This window comes from Hippocampus zosterae, chromosome 12, assembly GCF_025434085.1.
Source record: "Hippocampus zosterae strain Florida chromosome 12, ASM2543408v3, whole genome shotgun sequence".
NCBI classification, from domain to species: Eukaryota; Metazoa; Chordata; class Actinopteri; order Syngnathiformes; family Syngnathidae; genus Hippocampus; species Hippocampus zosterae.
The window spans coordinates 18,507,007-18,526,888 of NC_067462.1; the positions used below are offsets into that span (position 1 = coordinate 18,507,007).

At 36.6% G+C, this 19,882-nt stretch overlaps 1 long non-coding RNA gene and 1 pseudogene across 1 annotated transcript; one reads left to right on the forward strand and one right to left on the reverse strand.

The window, feature by feature from the left end:
- Positions 1–19,882, forward strand: part of LOC127612044 (ribosomal RNA processing protein 1 homolog A-like) — a 189,444-nt pseudogene that overhangs the window by 108,544 nt on the left and 61,018 nt on the right.
- On the reverse strand, positions 504–18,492 carry LOC127612119 (uncharacterized). The gene is made up of 3 exons (XR_007965576.1): positions 18,349–18,492; positions 1,034–1,116; positions 504–564 (listed from the first exon to the last, which is right to left on the reverse strand). It is a non-coding gene; the product is annotated as an uncharacterized LOC127612119 (long non-coding RNA).

A 19,882-nucleotide genomic window follows, 5' to 3' on the forward strand; every position in this document is an offset into this window, starting at 1 on the left:
CGTCAAGTAAAGGTCCAAGATATGAAACTGCAGACCAGCAGGTGCACCGTTGCCACTGTTCAGGAGCTCTGTTGCAAAGAGCTCCAGAAATCTTGAGACCACACTAAAAAAAAAAAAAAAAATAGAAAAGACATTATGTAAAATATTTAACCTATGTTATGACGTACTGTACCATTTGCGCATGACAGTTTTTATGGATTACCTGCTATCCCAATTGTTTCTCTTCAGCATCTCAAAGCTTTGTCTGAACATGAAGCGGATCAGCTGTAATACGAAAAGAAGGGCCACCATAAGGGGGAGAAAAGTGATATATTCATGGACGCGCGCGCACGCACACACACCTGGAAAAACTTGTCCATTCGTAGTCTGTCAATGCCAGTCCACTCTCTTTTGAAGGTCTTAAGGGAGCTCTCCAGGTATAATAGTTCTGTGGAAAACAATTTTCACCACCGGCTTTTGACATTTTAATTTGTATTTGGAATTACACCAGCATAGGATCAACTTACGTCCATCAATGTCATGAAAGGTGTGAATCAGTGTGCAAACAGAGTTGGAAAGCTCCTCCTGTGAACAACATTGTGCCTCAAATTAAGCAAATAGAAAGTGAAACAATCCAAGAAAGGCTCAATATATTTAACAATTAAATGGCAGTGGGTGCCATTAATTCAGCCCAGCACGCAGGGTCGTGGTGGCCAGAGGGAATATTGTGGGATTCCTGAATGGCCGGTCCATTTCAGGACCAGTTTAACAATCCCTGCCCCCAAATGGCATAAAAATTACGTTTTTGCGCATGACAGCCGCTGTCTACAGTCACCGAGTGGTTGCACCGCGACTCCAGCGGTCCATCAAAATACATCTCCTAGACGCCTCCTTAGTGAGGTGTTCCGGGCATGTCCCAAAGGTAGGAATTCCTTGGGGCGAACCAGGACAGCCTGGGAACGCCTTGGGAAGAGCTCAAAGAAGTGATTGGCGACAAATCACAGCTCAGCCTGAAAATGTTCCACAAGCCGTGACGAAAGAAATAAAGAAATACCTGTAAAAGTGGTTTGTCCTGCATCCACAAGCAGTAGAACAGACCTTTCCACAGCTTGAGCATTTCTTCACTCGTAAAGCCATCTGGACAAAGAATAATAAAACCAAAGGAGCGCCTTGGTGAATAAGATAAGAAAACCTTTATTAGACTCGCAATGGAGAAATTCCCGATTCACAGCTGCAAAGTTATGAAAGGAAGAAGTAGAACAACAAAATATAGGAGCTGCTCTAAAGGCAGCCACTCACGCGGCACCATTTTGAAGTCAAAATAACAAAAATAACACAACACATGGGACACAGACAGTCGTGCAATCTTCACCACTTTTCTGCATACACTTTGTTGCCTCAAGCAGTTATAGATGAAAGAGGAGAGGATCAAAGTGTCCTTTCACCAGTCGATCAGAGACGTCATGCTGAAAATGTGCACACGTCTGCTACAAGCTAAGTTTTGAAAGCAAACACGAAGCTGTAGCGTCCAGTGACGAAAAAGAGATTGGCTCACATCTCCTGTCACATGCAAATCCACTTCAATTCCAAGCCGCGACTCCCAGTTCCACATCCGCATCGGCGCTACGCGCTAACGTCCCCTCTTCTCATCGTCGGCTCCTCAAGCCTTACATCCATCCAGCCGCAGACCGTTCAACAGCACCAATCTCTCCGCTGAACAAAGTGGGGCTGTGAAAAATGCTGCCCATTACAGGCGCAAGACACAAGCGCCCCGGGACTGTCCAGCAACGACAGTCAACTCACCAGACGTGAGTTGCTACGCATTGCCGAGCGGAAAGAAGGAGCAGCAACAGCAACAGTAAAGTCAACATTTCTCTCGTGTGAAGCTTTCCCACATTTGAAAGTAAAGAACAGAGCGAAACACGGTGGCAGCGCGTGTGTAGAAATTGGCGACGTGACGAGGGGGCTGGACGAAACGCTAGCTGGTTAGCACGGAAGCTAACCGCGGACGTTAGCACGGAAGCTAACTGCGAAAAGTCGCTACGCAGCTGGAACCCACGACCAGAGACCAACCAACCAAACGCCAGCGAGCGTGAGGGAGCCGGTAAACCCACTTGCGAAGTTAGAAACACCCAGCAGCAAGCCTACTGGACACGTTACAAACTAGCATACAACCGGCTAGCAACGAAACCCGACAAAATGCCACCCAAACAGAAGCAAGACACAAAAGCAGGAAGAGGATTCCCTGACCCTCACTCAAGTAAATGAATTACTCCAGCAACAAAAAGAACTTTTCACGGCGCTCTTGCAACAACAACAGGAAAATTTCAAAGGATTTGTCAAGATGATAATCGACTCAACAAACTCACGACTTGACACTTTTACCAGGGAAGTCCAAGAAATAAAAACCAGCATCAACTTTACCCAAAAAGAGGTAGACGACATTAAAAAAAATCTAATCTGTCAAACTGGCCATTCCAAAGACATGCAAACGGAATTCTACAAAGTATGTGACGGCATGCTTGTATTAACGGACAAGGTGGACTACTTGGAAGGACAGTCAAGAAGAAACAACTTAGTAATTGATGGAATTGAGGAAAAACCGGGAGAAACGTGGACTGAAACAGAGGAAAAAGTTCAAAAAATCCTTAAGGAGAAACTGCTGATACAGGGGCAAATTGAGGTGGAGAGAGCTCACCGCACAGGAAGACAAGACCCTGGAAGACCTCGACCAAGGCCAGTTGTGGTGAAATTTCTAAGATACAAGGACAGATCAAGGATCCTACAAAATGCAAAATATTTAAAAGGCTCCAACATCTACATTAACGAAGACTTTACAGATGCCGTACGACAAAAAAGAAAAGAGCTCCTCCCAAAATTAAAAGCTGCACGTGACAGAGGGGAAACTGCCTACTTAAGACATAACAAACTTATTGTCCACCCCCGCACCAGTACTCCAACACAACATGCTCGAGTTCAACACCATCAAGCAGCATACTAAGAATTTTTCACCACCTGACAATAAAAACTCTGACCCTACTGAAGCAGGAAATTCACATACCAAAAAACATGGACTTCGAATCCTTTGATGACCCTTCCAACCCTTTGATGACCTCCAACCCTACTGACCACAAGACGTTTGACCCTGAGAACAACTTGGACCCGGACAATAACTTTTTCAAGACCGACCGACCGCGAGGCAGCCAGCGACGACCGACCGTGAGGGAGCCAGTGATGACCGCGAGGAAGCCAGCGACGACTGCAGGGAACCCAGCGACCGTGAGGAAGCCTGGAGACAACCAGCCTGCGACCACCGTGAGAGAGCCAACGACGACCGCAAGGGAGCGAGAGACGACCGAGAGGAAACCAGCGACGACTGCAGGGGAGCCAGTGACCGCGAGGGAGCCGGGAGACGGCGAACCTGAGGCAGCCGGGAGACAACCAGCCAGCGCGAGTGAGAGAGCCGGGAGGCAGCCAGCCGGCGAGCGTGAGGGAGTCGGCGACGACCGCAAGGGAGCCAGTGACCACGAGGGACCCAGTGATGACGGTGAGAGAGCGAGCGACGACAGCGAGGGGACCTAACGACGGACGTGAGGGAGCCATCGACGACCGTGTGGGAGCGGGAAATTCACATCCCAAAAACATGAACTTCCAACCTTTTGAAGATATTGACTATAAGCCATTCGATCCCGAGAACAATTTGGACCCAGACAATAACTTCTTCAACAACAAACAAAGGGTAACAAACTCTGACTATTACCTGGATGAACAATTCAACACTAATATAAAATTGGAAAATGCACTTTCGGTAATACACTTAAACAGTAGAAGTCTCTATAAAAACTTCACAAAAATTAAAGAATACCTGACTAAATTCAATAAATTTAAAATAATTGCCATATCAGAAACTTGGCTTGATGAAGATAAAACAACTGAAATGGAAATAGAAGGTTATGAAATGTTTGCAACTAATAGAGAAAACAAAAAAGGAGGGGGGGTTGCAATATATGTAGACAAAGCACTTAAATGCAGTAAAATCGAGAGATTGACAAACACAATAGAAAACCTAATGGAATGTCTAACCATTGAAATACACAATAAAAAGGCATCAAATATCATCATAAGTTGCATCTATAGGACACCAGGAACATGTATTGACACATTCAATAAAAAACTAACAGATATGCTCAGTTACTGCAACGATAAGAAAACACGAATAATATGTGGTGACTTTAACATTGACTTATTAAACCCAAATAGACACAAAAAAACAACTGACTTCATAAATATTATGTACAGCAACAGCTTTTTCCCAGTAATCCTGAAACCTAGCAGAATAACAGTTGACACGGCCACATTAATAGATAACATATTTATAAATAAGATTGATCATAAAATGGAAAGTGGACTTCTCATTAATGACATAAGTGACCACCTGCCTGTTTTTGCAGTTTTTCATAATTATTTCGATAGAAAAGCTAAATCAACAACTTGTATAACAGAAATAAGACTAAGAACCCAACGTTCCATCGATGCCTTTAAGCAAGACCTAGAAAAACAAAACTGGACCGAGGTCTACTCAAACGAAGACCCAAATACAGCGTTTGAAGTATTTCAGTCTACCATAATCTTCTTATATGATAAACATTTTCCATTAACTAAAGTTTCCAAAAAGTATAAAGACCCAAGTAAGCCATGGATAACGAAAGGCATAGAAAACGCATGTAAAAAGAAAAACAATTTATATAAATTGTTTTTAAAATTCAGAACTGAAGAAGCAGAAAAAAAATATAAGACCTATAAAAATAAATTAGTAAATATTATAAGAACCAGTAAAAGAGATCATTATCATGCACTATTAGAGCAGAATAAAGGTAACACACAAGAAATATGGAAAATACTTAACCAAGTAATCAGAAATAGTCCTAAAAAAATGGATTATCCAGAGTATTTTATCAAAGGCAAAAATACTATTTTGGAAAAAACTGCAGAAATAGCAACTGAATTTAATGAGTATTTTGTCAACATCGGCAGTAACCTAGCAAAACAAATTCCTGATCCAACAGACCTATTTGAAGTGGATAGATACGTAGAAAAAAACTCCTCCACGATGTTCCTTACTGCAGTAAAACAAGAAGAAGTATCAAATATTATAAAAACTTTTAAAAATAAAAAGTCAACTGATTGCTTTAATATTGATATGACAATAATCAAGCAGATTATAGAATATGTAGTGCGACCTTTCACACACATATGCAACCTGTCATTCAAAGCTGGTATCTTTCCATCAAAAATGAAAATTGCTAAAGTTATTCCAATCTATAAAAGTGGAGAAAAACATCTGTTTACAAATTATAGACCAATATCACTACTACCACAATTTTCAAAAATATTAGAAAAACTATTTTCTCGCAGACTTGATAGTTTTATACAAAAGCATGCGCTGTTAAGTGAGAATCAATATGGCTTCAGGGAAAAACGGACCACCTCAATGGCAGTTATGGAGTTTGTGGAAGCAATAGCCACTAATATAGACAACAAAGAATTTACTGTTGGGGTTTTCCTAGATCTAAAAAAAGCTTTTGACACAATAGATCACAGTATATTATTGAAAAAACTAGAAAGATATGGCATTAGAGGTGTAGCTTATAAATGGATAAAAAGTTATTTAGAAAACAGATATCAGTACGTGCAACTCAACAATAAAAAAACGAATCAACTGAAAATCACTCACGGAGTACCTCAGGGGTCCGTGCTTGGTCCAAAACTATTCATCTTATATATAAATGATATCTGCAAGGTCTCAAAACTATTTAAATGTGTCCTATTTGCTGATGATACAACTTTCTACTGTTCTGGAATAAATCTGAAACAGCTCCTGGCAACCGTAGAAAACGAATTAAACAAATTAAAAAACTGGTTCGACAGAAATAAATTGTCACTTAACCTGAAAAAATCGAAGTCAATTGTTTTTGGCACAAGACCAATCAAACACCAAGCTAAAATTATGGTAAACTCAATTGAAATAGAAAGAGCGTATGAAACCAAGTTTCTCGGATTAGTAATAGACTCAAAACTATGTTGGAAACCACATATCGATAACGTAAAAAGAAAAATAGCCAAGACCGTAGGGATCCTCTACAAAACCAAGGAAGTGCTAAATAAGAGATCCTTGTACACATTATACACTTCATTATTATTACCATACATGACCTACTGTGTGGAAATATGGGGAAATGCCTGCAAAACAAACACACTCCCTATTCTCAAACTACAAAAAAAAGCAATTCGAATTATTAATAGATCAAAATATACGGAACCCACAAATCCACTATTTATTAAATTAAATACGATGAAATTTTATGACCTAGTTGACTTTAAAATCGCCCAATTAATGTACAAAGCACACAATAACCTGCTCTGCCAAAACATTCAGAAGTTTTTTGAAATTCGAGAAAGCAACTATGAATTAAGAGGTACCAACTTATTCAAAAAACTCAAAACAAGAACAAACATCAAGCAAAGAAGTGTATCTAGCAAAGGTGTTAATCTGTGGAATAATCTCGAAATGGACCTAAAAATGAGTAAATCGCTTGCTGAGTTCAAAAACAAATTCAAAAAAATAGTACAAACAACCTACACCAATCAGAGTTAAAATGATAAATTCTAAACATTAAATATAATGATAAATCAGAACTAAGTTGATAAATAGAGAAATGTATTGCAATATCCATTATGAATACAAGAGAAAATTGACACGAGTGCCAGGGTGAGGATGTATATAATCCTGATACAAACCAAAAGTTGTGAAAATATCACGGTTAAGGGTAAAGTATGAGCCTTAATGGAGACTTCTTATTACTTTTTCTTTTCTGATTGATATAAAAATGATTTAGTAGATATAAACACATAACGGGGTAGGACTAGATAAGTTTTTTTACTTCATCCTACTCCTTTGAACATAATAACTGTGTTGAATGAAGACTGATTTCTTTCTTTTACTTTTTTATCTACCTTATTTTCTGTCAAATTATTACTGTATATGTTTTATGTTCAATAAACAAACAAACCAAAAAACCAACCAAATGGCGCTGATATTCCTCCCAGTCAAAAACAGTGCTGGTATACCCATGCTGCCGAGAAGGCGCAACCACCAAGCACAGAGTCTTGATGAATGTCGTGGCCAAAAAATGCTGAAAAAAGTCCACATCAGGTCCACACGACATAACAACAAACACAAAGTTACAAAACAAACACAAAAATAACAACAAAAAAGCAAAGCTCATGAGAGCACTTGCAGACGGCTGCCAACTCGGGCGCCATCTTGCCTTCAAATCGAATCGAGTATTATATCAGCTGTTTTTGGACAAAGCAAGGACAAGGAAGGCAGCTTTCATTAGATCGTACATTTCATACAGAAAGTAACTCACCACGCTCCATTTTAAAACAAATAAGCTATTCACACACAGACCTCATAACTAGAAGAAAGGGGACATTTGAGTAAACATTGATCAGGAGGGACTACTACAGTGTTAGGTTGTCAGAATCAAATGCGTGTAGATTTATTTTTACCTATTAACCCTCGAAGTCCACCGCTTGCGATAAATGTAAAATTATGTCTTTGAATCAAAGGCTAAGGCATTCGGAAAAACACGTGAGAGCTGAAACGTATGGGGGGGGGTTCTAAAATGGCCTAAATTTCATGACGTCACCGGCTGATAGTTCTCAGGCATTACAGCAATAATAAAAAAGGTTTTGATTCCGTAATCTTCACAATTTACATATTTTGCACCATAGAGACCCATTAAAATTCATATTTTTGAAAGCATCGTAAACCTAATGTGTAAACATGCATTTCACACGATTTTTACGTCAATCGCTTTGTTTTCGCTTGGACAGACGTATGCATACCACATTGTTGGGTTGAGGTCATTCCAATTGTGCAACTTTTAGGTGGCGCCAGAGGATCGCAAATGAGTTTGCCTCTTTGCAGGAGGCTTCAAACCAATGCATTTTACATGAACACGTCCGGTCGGGATTGTTAGTAGGGCTTGGTTGGGACCTCCAGACACAATTTTTTTTTCCTTTTGCAAAAAATAAAGAATAAAAAAATCCCAAAGAACTAATAAAAACTATATATGTATGGATAGCACAGATGCCTCTGAACATTTTGAGTGTTTGAAAAAAAAAAAAGAATGTTTGTATAACACAAAATACATCATTACAAAAATTGTAAAATGCGTAACTTAGGGTTTTTTTTCATTTGAAGGACCCATTAAACTGCCTTTGAAAAGTAGTCTGAAGTTTGTTGCTAGTCGAAACAGGGCACACGCTGCGAGCCCCGAAATTCCCCATCCCACTAAGCAGCGCACAATTACAAGTGTTTTCGAAGGCAGCAACAGTATGTGATGGCAATAAACCTGGGATCAGGTCGGCCTCCAATCGATAAAAACAAGTCAAGCCAACCTCCACAACGATTGTTCATCCTCTATGACGGTAACGCCGCCAAGTGCTGCAAAAGCCAATTTAAAAATAAAAGCCTAACTAGTGTCCTGCTATTGATTGGTAGCCGTCAATTTTGAAGTTTCACAGCCGGCATTCACAGCCGGTTGATGGCATGTTACTGTAATAATACAAGAGTTGCGGCTTAGAATTGAAGCAGATTTACATCAATTCAATAAATTTAAAATAATTGCCATATCAGAAACTTGGCTTGATGAAGATAAAACAACTGAAATGGAAATAGAAGGTTATGAAATGTTTGCAACTAATAGAGAAAACAAAAAAGGAGGGGGGGGGGGTTGCAATATATGTAGACAAAGCACTTAAATGCAGTAAAATCGAGAGATTGACAAACACAATAGAAAACCTAATGGAATGTCTAACCATTGAAATACACAATAAAAAGGCATCAAATATCATCATAAGTTGCATCTATAGGACACCAGGAACATGTATTGACACATTCAATAAAAAACTAACATATATGCTCAGTTACTACAACGATAAGAAAACACGAATAATATGTGGTGACTTTAACATTGACTTATTAAACAAAAATAGACACAAAAAAACAACTGACTTCATAAATACTATGTACAGCAACAGCTTTTTCCCAGTAATCCTGAAACCTAGCAGAATAACAGTTGACACGGCCATATTAATAGATAACATATTTATAAATAAGATTGATCATAAAATGGAAAGTGGACTTCTCATTAATGACATAAGTGACCACTTGCCTGTTTTTGCAGTTTTTCATAATTATTTCGATAGAAAAGCTAAATCAACAAATTGTATAACAGAAATAAGACTAAGAACCCAACGTTCCATCGATGCCTTTAAGCAAGACCTAGAAAAACAAAACTGGACCGAGGTCTACTCAAACGAAGACCCAAATACAGCGTTTGAAGTATTTCAGTCTACCATAATCTCCTTATATGATAAACATTTTCCATTAACTAAAGTTTCCAAAAAGTATAAAGACCCAAGTAAGCCATGGATAACGAAAGGCATAGAAAACGCATGTAAAAAGAAAAACAATTTATATAAATTGTTTTTAAAATTCAGAACTGAAGCAGCAGAAAAAAAATATAAGACCTATAAAAATAAACTAGTAAATATTATAAGAACCAGTAAAAGAGATTATTATCATGCACTATTAGAGCAGAATAAAGGTAACACACAAGAAATATGGAAAATACTTAACCAAGTAATCAGAAATAGTCCTAAAAAAATGGATTATCCAGAGTATTTTATCAAAGGCAAAAATACTATTTTGGAAAAAACTGCAGAAATAGCAACTGAATTTAATGAGTATTTTGTCAACATCGGCAGTAACCTAGCAAAACAAATTCCTGACCCAACAGACCTGTTTGAAGTGGATAGATACGTAGAAAAAAACTCCTCCACGATGTTCCTTACTGCAGTAAAACAAGAAGAAGTATCAAATATTATAAAAACTTTTAAAAATAAAAAGTCAACTGATTGCTTTAATATTGATATGACAATAATCAAGCAGATTATAGAATATGTAGTGCGACCTTTCACACACATATGCAACCTGTCATTCAAAGCTGGTATCTTTCCATCAAAAATGAAAATTGCTAAAGTTATTCCAATCTATAAAAGTGGAGAAAAACATCTGTTTACAAATTATAGACCAATATCACTACTACCACAATTTTCAAAAATATTAGAAAAACTATTTTCTCGCAGACTTGATAGTTTTATACAAAAGCATGCGCTGTTAAGTGAGAATCAATATGGCTTCAGGGAAAAACGGACCACCTCAATGGCAGTTATGGAGTTTGTGGAAGCTGTTGGGGTTTTCCTAGTTCTAAAAAAAGCTTTTGACACAATAGATCACAGTATATTATTGAAAAAAACTAGAAAGATATGGCATTAGAGGTGTAGCTTATAAATGGATAAGTTATTTAGAAAACAGATATCAGTACGTGCAACTCAACAATAAAAAACGAATCAACTGAAAATCACTCACGGAGTACCTCAGGGGTCAGTGCTTGGTCCAAAACTATTCATCTTATATATAAATGATATCTGCAAGGTCTCAAAACTATTTAAATGTGTCCTATTGGCTGATGATACAACTTTCTACTGTTCTGGAATAAATCTGAAACAGCTCCTGACAACCGTAGAAAACGAATTAAACAAATTAAAAAACTGGTTCGACAGAAATAAATTGTCACTCAACCTGAAAAAAATCGAAGTCAATTGTTTTTGGCACAAGACCAATCAAACACCAAGCTAAAATTATGATAAACTCAATTGAAATAGAAAGAGCGTATGAAACCAAGTTTCTCGGATTAGTAATAGACTCAAAACTATGTTGGAAACCACATATCGATAACGTAAAAAGAAAAATAGCCAAGACCGTAGGGATCCTCTACAAAACCAAGGAAGTGCTAAATAAGAGATCCTTGTACACATTATACACTTCATTATTATTACCATACATGACCTACTGTGTGGAAATATGGGGAAATGCCTGCAAAACAAACACACTCCCTATTCTCAAACTACAAAAAAAAGCAATTCGAATTATTAATAGATCAAATTATACGGAACCCACAAATCCACTATTTATTAAATTAAATACGATGAAATTTTATGACCTGGTTGACTTTAAAATCGCCCAATTAATGTACAAAGCACACAATAACCTGCTCTGCTAAAACATTCAGAAGTTTTTTGAAATTCGAGAAAGCAACTATGAATTAAGAGGTACCAACTTATTCAAAAAACTCAAAACAAGAACAAACATCAAGCAAAGAAGTGTATCTAGCAAAGGTGTTAATCTGTGGAATAATCTCGAAACGGACCTAAAAATGAGTAAATCGCTTGCTGAGTTCAAAAACAAATTCAAAAAAATAGTACAAACAACCTACACCAATCAGAGTTAAAATGATAAATTCTAAACATTAAATATAATGATAAATCAGAACTAAGTTGATAAATAGAGAAATGTATTGCAATATCCATTATGAATACAAGAGAAAATTGACACGAGTGCCAGGGTGAGGATGTATATAATCCTGATACAAACCAAAAGTTGTGAAAATATCACGGTTAAGGGTAAAGTATGAGCCTTAATGGAGACTTCTTATTACTTTTTCTTTTCTGATTGATATAAAAATGATTTAGTAGATATAAACACATAACGGGGTAGGACTAGATAAGTTTTTTTACTTCATCCTACTCCTTTGAACATAATAACTGTGTTGAATGAAGACTGATTTCTTTCTTTTACTTTTTTATCTACCTTATTTTCTGTCAAATTATTACTGTATATGTTTTATGTTCAATAAACAAACAAACCAAAAAACCAACCAAATGGCGCTGATATTCCTCCCAGTCAAAAACAGTGCTGGTATACCCATGCTGCCGAGAAGGCGCAACCACCAAGCACAGAGTCTTGATGAATGTCGTGGCCAAAAAATGCTGAAAAAAGTCCACATCAGGTCCACACGACATAACAACAAACACAAAGTTACAAAACAAACACAAAAATAACAACAAAAAAGCAAAGCTCATGAGAGCACTTGCAGACGGCTGCCAACTCGGGCGCCATCTTGCCTTCAAATCGAATCGAGTATTATATCAGCTGTTTTTGGACAAAGCAAGGACAAGGAAGGCAGCTTTCATTAGATCGTACATTTCATACAGAAAGTAACTCACCACGCTCCATTTTAAAACAAATAAGCTATTCACACACAGACCTCATAACTAGAAGAAAGGGGACATTTGAGTAAACATTGATCAGGAGGGACTACTACAGTGTTAGGTTGTCAGAATCAAATGCGTGTAGATTTATTTTTACCTATTAACCCTCGAAGTCCACCGCTTGCGATAAATGTAAAATTATGTCTTTGAATCAAAGGCTAAGGCATTCGGAAAAACACGTGAGAGCTGAAACGTATGGGGGGGGGTTCTAAAATGGCCTAAATTTCATGACGTCACCGGCTGATAGTTCTCAGGCATTACAGCAATAATAAAAAAGGTTTTGATTCCGTAATCTTCACAATTTACATATTTTGCACCATAGAGACCCATTAAAATTCATATTTTTGAAAGCATCGTAAACCTAATGTGTAAACATGCATTTCACACGATTTTTACGTCAATCGCTTTGTTTTCGCTTGGACAGACGTATGCATACCACATTGTTGGGTTGAGGTCATTCCAATTGTGCAACTTTTAGGTGGCGCCAGAGGATCGCAAATGAGTTTGCCTCTTTGCAGGAGGCTTCAAACCAATGCATTTTACATGAACACGTCCGGTCGGGATTGTTAGTAGGGCTTGGTTGGGACCTCCAGACACAATTTTTTTTTCCTTTTGCAAAAAATAAAGAATAAAAAAATCCCAAAGAACTAATAAAAACTATATATGTATGGATAGCACAGATGCCTCTGAACATTTTGAGTGTTTGAAAAAAAAAAAGAATGTTTGTATAACACAAAATACATCATTACAAAAATTGTAAAATGCGTAACTTAGGGTTTTTTTTCATTTGAAGGACCCATTAAACTGCCTTTGAAAAGTAGTCTGAAGTTTGTTGCTAGTCGAAACAGGGCACACGCTGCGAGCCCCGAAATTCCCCATCCCACTAAGCAGCGCACAATTACAAGTGTTTTCGAAGGCAGCAACAGTATGTGATGGCAATAAACCTGGGATCAGGTCGGCCTCCAATCGATAAAAACAAGTCAAGCCAACCTCCACAACGATTGTTCATCCTCTATGACGGTAACGCCGCCAAGTGCTGCAAAAGCCAATTTAAAAATAAAAGCCTAACTAGTGTCCTGCTATTGATTGGTAGCCGTCAATTTTGAAGTTTCACAGCCGGCATTCACAGCCGGTTGATGGCATGTTACTGTAATAATACAAGAGTTGCGGCTTAGAATTGAAGCAGATTTACATCAATTCAATAAATTTAAAATAATTGCCATATCAGAAACTTGGCTTGATGAAGATAAAACAACTGAAATGGAAATAGAAGGTTATGAAATGTTTGCAACTAATAGAGAAAACAAAAAAGGAGGGGGGGGGGGGTTGCAATATATGTAGACAAAGCACTTAAATGCAGTAAAATCGAGAGATTGACAAACACAATAGAAAACCTAATGGAATGTCTAACCATTGAAATACACAATAAAAAGGCATCAAATATCATCATAAGTTGCATCTATAGGACACCAGGAACATGTATTGACACATTCAATAAAAAACTAACATATATGCTCAGTTACTACAACGATAAGAAAACACGAATAATATGTGGTGACTTTAACATTGACTTATTAAACAAAAATAGACACAAAAAAACAACTGACTTCATAAATACTATGTACAGCAACAGCTTTTTCCCAGTAATCCTGAAACCTAGCAGAATAACAGTTGACACGGCCATATTAATAGATAACATATTTATAAATAAGATTGATCATAAAATGGAAAGTGGACTTCTCATTAATGACATAAGTGACCACTTGCCTGTTTTTGCAGTTTTTCATAATTATTTCGATAGAAAAGCTAAATCAACAAATTGTATAACAGAAATAAGACTAAGAACCCAACGTTCCATCGATGCCTTTAAGCAAGACCTAGAAAAACAAAACTGGACCGAGGTCTACTCAAACGAAGACCCAAATACAGCGTTTGAAGTATTTCAGTCTACCATAATCTCCTTATATGATAAACATTTTCCATTAACTAAAGTTTCCAAAAAGTATAAAGACCCAAGTAAGCCATGGATAACGAAAGGCATAGAAAACGCATGTAAAAAGAAAAACAATTTATATAAATTGTTTTTAAAATTCAGAACTGAAGCAGCAGAAAAAAAATATAAGACCTATAAAAATAAACTAGTAAATATTATAAGAACCAGTAAAAGAGATTATTATCATGCACTATTAGAGCAGAATAAAGGTAACACACAAGAAATATGGAAAATACTTAACCAAGTAATCAGAAATAGTCCTAAAAAAATGGATTATCCAGAGTATTTTATCAAAGGCAAAAATACTATTTTGGAAAAAACTGCAGAAATAGCAACTGAATTTAATGAGTATTTTGTCAACATCGGCAGTAACCTAGCAAAACAAATTCCTGACCCAACAGACCTGTTTGAAGTGGATAGATACGTAGAAAAAAACTCCTCCACGATGTTCCTTACTGCAGTAAAACAAGAAGAAGTATCAAATATTATAAAAACTTTTAAAAATAAAAAGTCAACTGATTGCTTTAATATTGATATGACAATAATCAAGCAGATTATAGAATATGTAGTGCGACCTTTCACACACATATGCAACCTGTCATTCAAAGCTGGTATCTTTCCATCAAAAATGAAAATTGCTAAAGTTATTCCAATCTATAAAAGTGGAGAAAAACATCTGTTTACAAATTATAGACCAATATCACTACTACCACAATTTTCAAAAATATTAGAAAAACTATTTTCTCGCAGACTTGATAGTTTTATACAAAAGCATGCGCTGTTAAGTGAGAATCAATATGGCTTCAGGGAAAAACGGACCACCTCAATGGCAGTTATGGAGTTTGTGGAAGCTGTTGGGGTTTTCCTAGTTCTAAAAAAAGCTTTTGACACAATAGATCACAGTATATTATTGAAAAAAACTAGAAAGATATGGCATTAGAGGTGTAGCTTATAAATGGATAAGTTATTTAGAAAACAGATATCAGTACGTGCAACTCAACAATAAAAAACGAATCAACTGAAAATCACTCACGGAGTACCTCAGGGGTCAGTGCTTGGTCCAAAACTATTCATCTTATATATAAATGATATCTGCAAGGTCTCAAAACTATTTAAATGTGTCCTATTGGCTGATGATACAACTTTCTACTGTTCTGGAATAAATCTGAAACAGCTCCTGACAACCGTAGAAAACGAATTAAACAAATTAAAAAACTGGTTCGACAGAAATAAATTGTCACTCAACCTGAAAAAAATCGAAGTCAATTGTTTTTGGCACAAGACCAATCAAACACCAAGCTAAAATTATGATAAACTCAATTGAAATAGAAAGAGCGTATGAAACCAAGTTTCTCGGATTAGTAATAGACTCAAAACTATGTTGGAAACCACATATCGATAACGTAAAAAGAAAAATAGCCAAGACCGTAGGGATCCTCTACAAAACCAAGGAAGTGCTAAATAAGAGATCCTTGTACACATTATACACTTCATTATTATTACCATACATGACCTACTGTGTGGAAATATGGGGAAATGCCTGCAAAACAAACACACTCCCTATTCTCAAACTACAAAAAAAAGCAATTCGAATTATTAATAGATCAAATTATACGGAACCCACAAATCCACTATTTATTAAATTAAATACGATGAAATTTTATGACCTGGTTGACTTTAAAATCGCCCAATTAATGTACAAAGCACACAATAACCTGCTCTGCTAAAACATTCAGAAGTTTTTTGAAATTCGAGAAAGCAACTATGAATTAAGAGGTACCAACTTATTCAAAAAACTCAAAACAAGAACAAACATCAAGCAAAGAAGTGTATCTAGCAAAGGTGTTAATCTGTGGAATAATCTCGAAACGGACCTAAAAATGAGTAAATCGCTTGCTGAGTTCAAAAACAAATTCAAAAAAATAGTACAAACAACCTACACCAATCAGAGTTAAAATGATAAATTCTAAACATTAAATATAATGATAAATCAGAACTAAGTTGATAAATAGAGAAAGGTATTGCAATACCCATTATGAATACAAGAGAAAATTGACACAAGAGTGCCAGGGTGAGGATGTATATAATCCCGATACAAACCAAAAGTTGTGAAAATATCACGGTTAAGGGTAAAGTATGAGCCTTAATGGAGACTTCTTCTTACTTTTTCTTTTCTGATTGATATAAAAATGATTTAGTAGATATAAACACATAACGGGGTAGGACAAGATAAGTTTTTTTACTTCATCCTACTCCCTTGAACATAACTGTGTTGAATGAAGACTGATTTCTTTCTTTTACTTTTTTATCTACCTTATTTTCTGTCAAATTATTACTGTATATGTTTTATGTTCAATAAACAACCCAAACCCAAACCAAACATGGGACACTTTGATTAGCTCCTCTTTCATTTATAACTGCATCAAACAACAAACTGCATGCAGGAAAAGTGGTCAAGATTGCACGACTGTGTCTTATCGAGTCAACTACAATTTTATTGTCAAATGTGCTGTATGTGCAACATACCTTTACATTCCCTCTCACAACATGCAACAAGACAAGACACATTAGACACAGACAATCTTATGTGTTGTATTGTAGTTAGAACTGCATGACTGTCCGTGTTTTATGTTGTGTTGTGTTTATTATTTTACTTCATGTTAACTGTTTTGTAAAGCGCTTTGTTACAGCTGCCGCTGTTGTGAAAGCGCTATATAAATCAGCATGTATTGTATTGTATTGTATTTTGTTATTATGACTTCAAGATGGCGCCGCAAAAGTGGCTGCCTTTATAGCAGCTCCTATATTTTGTTCTACTTTCTTCCTTTATAACTTTGCTGCTGTAAATTGGGATTTTCTCCATTGTGAGACAATTATAGGTTTTCTTATTCTTATTCAAATAGTGCATACCAACTAAACTCTTACCTGAGGCAGAAAAAAAATGCAAGCATTTAAAAAAAATAAAATCAAGGCTCTTGAATTGGACTTTTGTCACCACTGGTAAAATTTCCAATCAGAATGTTCATGCACAGTATCGGTAACAGATTTGACACTGGTCGAAACGGCAGATAGTGATATCTGAATTTCAAACCTTAAGTATAGATGTCTGCAACGTTACCATATTTTCATGACTACAAGGCACATTCAAAACTCTTACATGTCCTCCAAAATGGAAGGAACGCCTAATAATGTGGGGCACTTTGTGTATGAACCAAGTTCCAAATTCTGTGAATGATGTGGAGTAGCTGCACTGCATTTGACTGATTGATGTGCGGACAGGCTGCTTATATAAAGGAAAAGCAGGCGTAACTTAGGACAGCATGCAGACATTAAGCGCCTTCCTCAACATTAAACTTAATTCACACAGAGAGGAGAGGAAGACATTAATGTCTATAAGATCTCAAATATCGGCCAGATTTTTTTTTATATTTTCAGACACTGTGGCAGACATGTGCCCATGAATTTTGGTAGAGAATAGAGAGAACATCAAGCCGCGTTAAGCATTATGCCCTATAGTGAACGCCTATGGGCAAGAAAAAGCTCAATTAAAATGTATTATTATTATTATTAATGCTCATAAAATCCTAAACAAAGAGACTATTACTTATTTTCAGAGGTTGAAGTGGATTTAAGTGTTAATTTGGGTGGCGATAAGTTGTCAAACATTAAGACACGTTAAGCTTATTCTCAACAGTGAGCCTCCTGATAGCTTAATGTCCATAAAATCTATGATAGTGTAGCGATTTTTGATATCCACAGAGGTTTACGTGGGCATAGGTAGAAATGTGCATGTGAATTTTGATAACTGCTCGTAGTTTCCTGACATTAACATTACATTTGGCTTTTTTTTTTTAACAATAAGCGTTTTAGTTAGCACGACGTTGCTGATGTATACAATGTTAATTGTGGATAGTGTAACTTAACCTTTTAAATCTGAACCCACTTACCGTACTGTAAAACATTGTTTAGTTTCGAAGGATGGAATTTAATTAAAAACTGAGCTTGGACACAAAAAGTGTCCATATAGTGATATGTAACGTTCAAAACACAAGGCAATGCTATTAATTCGTATTTGTGAATGTTCCGAGCACCGTTATAAATGCACATAAGAGCACTAAACGCGAGTTACTTACCCGTCAGTTTCTGTGATCTGACATTTATATACTTCTTTAGCTTTTTTAATGCTTTTGTTCGAATGGGCTTTTCGTTTGAGGCTAACTTTTGTGCCAGTTGAATCTCTGGATCGTGAACGGCCGCCATTTTCACACTAATTCACGTGGAGCGGTGCTGCTCAGGCGCACTTTCCTTCATTTCGTCGCAGACAGATGACATCACACATTGCCATCACAGGCACGGATGTATGTTCCTGTATCTTGTTTTCGGTTATTTTGAAAAGTCAAAAAGTCAAAGTCAAAAGCCAGCTTTATTGTAAAACATGCTCTATTTACAACATCCAGCATAGATGAAATTTATTTCCCCTCAACCACAGTGCAAATATCCGGTGCATTAAAAAGCACAAAGCTAAAAACAAGGGCAGTGAAAATTGAATACAAAGGACATATATAAATATGAACAAATATAAATAATACATTGCAATCAACAGTCAACAGACAAACAAGTGTACAGAAGAGATTTAGGGCCAATAAAGAAAAAAATCCAAGGTTGGCAAGATTCCCACTTTTGTCTCAGAATTCTAACTTTATTCTCAGAATTCTAACTTATGTCAGAATTCTGACACATTACTCACATTAAAGTCAGGAATTTTGAGAATTAAGACAGAGTTCTAACTTTAATGTTAGAATTCTGACAATAACGGGGGCTTAAAGTTTACAAGCAGGCACCTTTCCTAAGCATTGATAGAATTTGAATGACCCTATCCTCCAAGATCATCTCATCTGGATAGGGTCGGAAAGGAAATTACTCAGGCAAAACGAGAATCCAAAGAGGCCTCGGGAGATGAGTGACCTATGCGAAAGGAGATTTAAAGGTTTTATCCATGCACCCTTTCCTAAGCATTCGTATGCTGCACTCGATGAAAGTGGGAAATCGGAAATATTCCACATGGATTGTCCCAGTCCACCCTCAATGCATTGGGGGGGAATTTAAACAACAAAGACGGCTGATTCTGATAAACTGTTGTTCTGGTTTGTTACAACACATTTGAACCCCAGCTAACCTTCTTCATAATTAATTTTATTCATATAAATAAAGGTATATACTATCTCCAATGCATTTAATGAATTTCACCAAATAATTTAATTAATGCAAGGAGATAGCAGCATGTATGTATTCCAACACTCAGTGCAAATCATGGTGTGCTACATGAAGCCATGTCAAATTAACTAAATGTAATAATATAAATATTCATTCATAATAAATTGGCATTCACGGTTGTGTCTCCATGGAGGTCGTCATTGTTGAGTGACATCACACATCGCAAATTTGATCTGACGTAAACACACACACACACACGCATACACACAAAAAAAACATAAATGTACTCTTTATTTCAATAGCGCACAAGTATGAGCATAAACCTATTTGACTTATTTTAACATGAACATACATTTCTTGTATATTAATTATTCCACTTTGAAGTCATGTATACTCGTTTGCTTCCCAACACTTCATTTGTTCTTCTTGGATCAGGTCTCTGAGTTTTTGTGC